Source organism: Triticum urartu, chromosome 1 (genome assembly GCF_003073215.2).
Source record: "Triticum urartu cultivar G1812 chromosome 1, Tu2.1, whole genome shotgun sequence".
In the NCBI taxonomy this organism is placed as follows: Eukaryota; Viridiplantae; Streptophyta; class Magnoliopsida; order Poales; family Poaceae; genus Triticum; species Triticum urartu.
Genome location: NC_053022.1, coordinates 154,632,821 through 154,638,733, shown reverse-complemented (window position 1 = coordinate 154,638,733; position 5,913 = coordinate 154,632,821).

Genomic DNA, 5,913 nt, shown 5'->3' with positions numbered 1-5,913 from the left:
AGAGACCGATGGTCTTACTTTATTGCTTATCATGGTATATACAATGTGAACGTATGTACATGAGGAGAGCTGGTGGCTCAGGTGTAGTACGGCCGAAGTTGAGCAATGTTTCATGGCCGGTGGGTCTCCTCCTCCGACTTACGTGAGTCTACATGCTCTCGAATGTCAATGAGGTAATATGACCCGTTGTTTAAATTCTTACTGACCACAAAGGGTCCTTCCCAAGGTGGGGATAACTTGTGTGCATCTGAGAGATCCTGGATGAGCCGGAGCACCAAGTCGCCTTCCTGAAAAGTCCTGGACTTAACCCGGCGGTCGTGGTATCGGCGCAGGTCTTGTTGATAAATCGCTGACCGGGCTGCTGCTAGGCCTCTCTCTTCGTCCAACAAGTCAAGTGCATACTGTCTGGCTTGTTCATTATTAGCTTCAGCATAAGCCGTCACATGGGGCGAGTCATGACGGAGGTCACTAGGCAATACTGCTTCTGCTCCATAAACCATGAAGAAAGGTGTGTAACCCGTGGACCTATTGGGCGTAGTGTTGATACTCCATAATACCGAGGGTAATTCCTCTACCCAACAACCCGGTGTTCGTTGTAAAGGAACCATGAGCCGGGGTTTGAGCCCTTTCAAAATTTCCTGATTGGCTCTCTCAGCTTGACCATTGGATTGAGGGTGAGCTATAGAAGAAACATCAAGCCGGATGTGTTCTCGTTGATAGAACTCTTCCATAGCCCCTTGAGACAGATTGGTGCCATTGTCTGTGATAATACTGTGTGGAAAACCGAAACGGAAGATCACTTTTTTCATGAACTGAACCGCTGTGGTTGCGTCACACTTGCTCACAGGCTCCGCCTCAACCCACTTGGTGAATTTATCAACTGCCACCAGGAGATGCGTCTTTTTATCCTTAGACCTCTTGAAAGGTCCCACCATGTCAAGTCCCCAAACCGCAAACGGCCAAGTGATTGGAATAATCCGGAGTTCTTGAGCCGGCACATGTGCTCGTAGTGCAAATTTCTGACATCCATCACATCTACTGACCAGATCTTCCGCATCAGCATGAGCCGTCAACCAGTAAAAACCGTGACGAAATGCCTTGGCCACTAAAGATTTTGACCCGGCGTGATGACCACAATCGCCTTCATGGATCTCACGAAGGATTTCTTGACCTTCTTCAGGAGAAACACACCGTTGAAAAGGTCCGAAAACACTGCGATGAAATAACTCTCCATCTGAAATCGTCATGGACTTAGATCGCCGGGTTATCCGTCGAGCCAGGGTCTCATCCGCTGGCAACTCTCCCCGGGTCATGTAAGCCAAGAAAGGCATCGTCCAATCTAGGATGACATGAAGAGCCGCCACCAACTGAGCCTCTGGGTCAGGAACAGCTAAATCTTCTTCTGTGGGCAACTTGACAGAGGGGTTATGCAAAACATCCAAAAAGGTGTTAGGTGGCACCGGCTTACGCTGAGACCCCAGCCGGCTTAAAGCATCAGCTGCTTCGTTCTTTCAACGGTCAATGTGTTCCACCCGATAACCTTTAAAATATCATGCAATGGCATCAACCTCTCGGTGATAAGCCGCCATGAGAGGGTCTTTGGAATCTCACTTGACAGATACCTGTTGAGCCACTAGATCCGAGTCACCAAGGCATCTGACCCGGCTCAAGCTCATCTCTTTTGCCACTCGAAAACCATGGAGCAAGGCTTCATACTCTGCTGCGTTGTTAGTGCAAGGAAACATCAACCGTAACACATAACAAAATTTGTCACCTCGTGGGGAAGTTAGCACAACTCCAGCCCCCGAGCCTTCCAATTGCATGGATCCATCAAAATGAATAGTCCAATACGTGTTGTCTGGCTTCTCTTCTGGCATCTGCATCTCTGTCCAGTCATTGATGAAGTTGACTAGGGCTTGAGATTTAATTGCAGTACGTAGAACATACTTCAAACTATGAGATCCAAGCTCAATTGCCCACTTGGCGACTTGCCCTGTGGCTTCTCTGTTTTGAATAATATCTCCTAAAGGAGCAGAGCTAACCACAGTGATTGGATGTCCCTGAAAGTAATGTTTAAGCTGCCGGCTCGCCATGAAGACCCCATAAACAAGCTTCTGCCAATGTGGATATCGTTGCTTAGACTCAATTAGCACTTCACTGACATAATAAACCGGCCGCTGAACCAGATGCTCTTTGCCAGCCTCCTTGCGTTCTACCACAATAGCCACACTAACATCCCGTGAGTTGGAAACCACGTATAACAATAGCGGCTCTTTCTCAATTGGAGCAGCCAGGACCGGCGGCTCAGCCAGCTGTGCCTTCAGATCCTCAAAAGCAGCGTTCGTTGCATCGCTCAAAACAAAAACATCCGTTTTCTTCATCAACCGATACAGAGGCATAGCCTTTTCCCCTAACCGGCTTATGAACCGGCTCAAAGCAGTCACACGGCCCGCCAGCCGCTGAACATCATTGACGCAGGTTGGTTTGGCCAGGGATGTAATTGCCTTGATTTTCTCCGGGTTAGCTTCAATACCTTGGTTAGACACCAAAAAACCCAGGAGCTTGCCGGCTGGCACTCCAAAAACACACTTGCCCGGGTTAAGCATCATTTTGTAAACTCGGAGATTATCAAAAGTCTCTTTCAAGTCTGTGACCAAGGTTTCCTCTTCCCTGGATTTCACCACTATATCATCCACATAAGCATGAACATTGCGCCCAATTTGATTGTGAAGACAATTCTGCACACACCGCTGGTAACCTTGCCTGGGCACTCTTAAGCCTAAAAGGCATAGACACATAACAGAAAGCTCTAAGGAGTTATAAAAGCTGTCTTCTCTTGATCCTTGATTGCCATCTTAATCTGATGATAACCGGAATAAGCATCTAAGAAACTCAACCATGCGCAACCCATCGTAGCATCAATGATCTGATCAATACGGGGGAGAGCAAAAGGATCAGTCGTACAAGCCTTGTTCAAATCTGTGTAATCCACACACATGCGCCAGGTGCCATTCTTTTTTAGTACAAGAACCGGGTTAGCTAACCATTCGGGGTGAAAGACCTCCACAATGAACCCGGCTGCCAAGAGTCGGGCCACCTCTTCCCCAATGGCCTTGCGCCTTTCTTCATTGAACCATCGGAGAAACTGTCTGACAGGTTTGAACTTTGGATCGATATTAAGAGTGTGCTCAGCGAGTTCCCTCGGAACACCCGGCATGTCTGAAGGTTTCCATGCAAAGATGTCCCAGTTCTCACGGATGAACTCGATGAGCGCGCTTTCCTATTTTGGATCCAAGTTTGCGCTGATGATGAACTATTTGGATGAGTCGCCAGGTACAAAGTCAACCATCTTAGTGTCATCAGCTGATTTGAATTTCAACTCCGGCTCATGCTCTGTCGTTGGTTTCTTTAATGACGCCATGTCTGCCGGGTCAACATGATCCTTGTAAAAATTTAACTCCTCTGCATTGTTGAGGAAATCGTTAAGTGGTAGCTGCTCGGTCGGCTGGTGAGTAGGGGATTAATAGGCTAATCGGCAAGTTAATCGGCCATTTAATCAATTAATCGGACGATTTATCGGGTAATCGGCTACTCAGGGACCCTATGAGTCGGGATTAATCGGCAAGTTAACTGGTTAATCGGATGAATTCTTGAACAGGGCTCCTCTGTTGCGCAAACAGATTCAGCATAGGCAGCATCACCTTCTTCACATTCCAAGGCTATCTTCCAGCTCCCATGTACTGTAATGGTGCCTTTATGACCCAGCATCTTGAGCTGCAAATATACGTAACACGGCCGAGCCATGAACTTGGCATAAGTCGGCCGCCCAAACAGAGCATGATATGGGCTTTTGATCTTAACCACCTCAAAGGTTAATTTTTCCGCTCTGGAGTCATACTCGTCCCCAAAGGCTACTTGTAGCTCAATTTTACCAACTGGGTATGCCGATTTACCAGGTACCACACCGTGAAAAACAGTGTTGGATTATTTAAGATTTTTATCCGTCAATCCCATCCAGCGGAACGTCTCATAGTAGAGGATGTTGATGTTGCTGCCTCCGTCCATGAGCACCTTAGTAAACTTGTACCCACCAACCTGAGGTGCCACTACCAAAGCCAAGTGACCTGGATTATCAACCTGGGGTGGGTGATCCTCTCTGCTCCACACAATAGGCTGCTCCGACCAACGTAGATAACATGGAATTGCCGGTTCAATGGCATTAACGGCCCTCTTGTGGAGTTTCTGGTCCCTCTTACATAAACTGGTAGTAAAGACATGATACTGTCCACTACTCAACTGCTTCGGGTTGCTTTGATAACTGGATTGTTGCTGCTGCTGATTCCCTTGGCCATGTTGCTCATTATATCCTCCTTGGTGACCAGGATAACCCTGACCGCGAAAACCTCCTCCGCCTGAACCGGCGCCCGGGCCCTGAAAGCCGCCTCCACCTGAACCGCCACCTAGGTCGTGACCCCCATCAAATGCATTTGAATTTTTAAATGCCTTCATGATCGTGCAATCCTTCCACAAGTGGGTGGCTGGTTTCTCCCAGGTGTCATGTTTTGGACAAGGTTCATTCAACAACTGGTCAAGGGTGGGGCCTGACCCGCCCGATCGAGGGGGTTGTCTGCCCTTGCGCCGCTGATTACCACCCTGCACATTAGTGTTAGCAAAAAAATCATCAGCCTTACGTTTATTACCTCCCTGATTCGCCGGGTTATGCTGGTGACCCTTGCCATTGTCGTTCTTCTTTCCCTTTGTTGCCTTTTCTTCATCAGACACCGGGTCCTTGGTGGTATCAGAATCGGCATATTTGACAAGAGCCACCATCAATGTTCCCATGTCATTACAGTCACGTTTAAGCCGCCCCAGCTTCTGCTTCAGAGGTTCAAAATGGCAATTTTTCTCCAACATCAAAACTGCTGAGCCGGCATCCATCTTATCAGATGAATGTATTATCTCCTTGACCCGGCACACCCAATGGGTTGTAGATTCACCATCCTCTTGATTGCAATTGGTCAGGTCCACAATCGACATTGGTTGCTTACACGTGTCCTTAAAGTTCTGGATGAACCGCGCTTTCAACTCTGCCCATGAGCCGATGGAATTGGGTGGCAATCCCTTCAACCAGGTCCGAGCCATTCCATCCAACATCATGGTAAAATACTTGGCCATTGCAGCATCGCTAACCTCCAACAGCTCCATAGCCATCTCATAACTTTCAATCCAAGCCCCCGGCTATAGGTCAGTCGTGTAATTAGGCACCTTACGAGGCCCCTTGAAATCCTTGGGCAACCTCTCATTGTGTATGGCTGGTATGAGGCAAGGCATGCCTCCGGTTCTTGTGGCCACTCCTGCCTCAACCGAGGTTGCTGGATAAGCCGAAAAGGTTTGGTGAGCCGCCTGTTCTGCCGCTATCTGAGACGCCCATTCCGCCTCTTGATGAATCCTCTCTTGATCCGCCAAATTAAGGGCTCCAGCCTGCACCGGCTCATGCCTATATGGCCGGTTGTGGCGTTGGGCATTACTTGACATCTCTACGGACTCCATGTGCCTACTGTACCTCGGGCTCCGGCTTGGGCGAGGAGTTGAATGAATCATGTCTCGACTGTAGGAGTATGCATCATGCTGAGCCAAAGCTGTCTGAAGTAGTTCTCTTACTCTCCGGGTTTCAATTGTTGCTGGCGAGTCGCCTTCCATTGGGAGAGCCGCCAAATGATCCGATGATGCGATGAGGTTTTCCATAGGGTTGGAGAAGTAACCCGGAGGTGTTGATACAATGAGGAGGAGTTGTATTTATGCGAGGTGGCTCCATGGCGCGTGGTTGAACTGGTGCACCGGGTGTCGTGACCCTGTTTGCCTCCGGCGGGTTGCTCCCCCCAGCCCCGGGTGTATGGAACAGGTTCCTCAGAT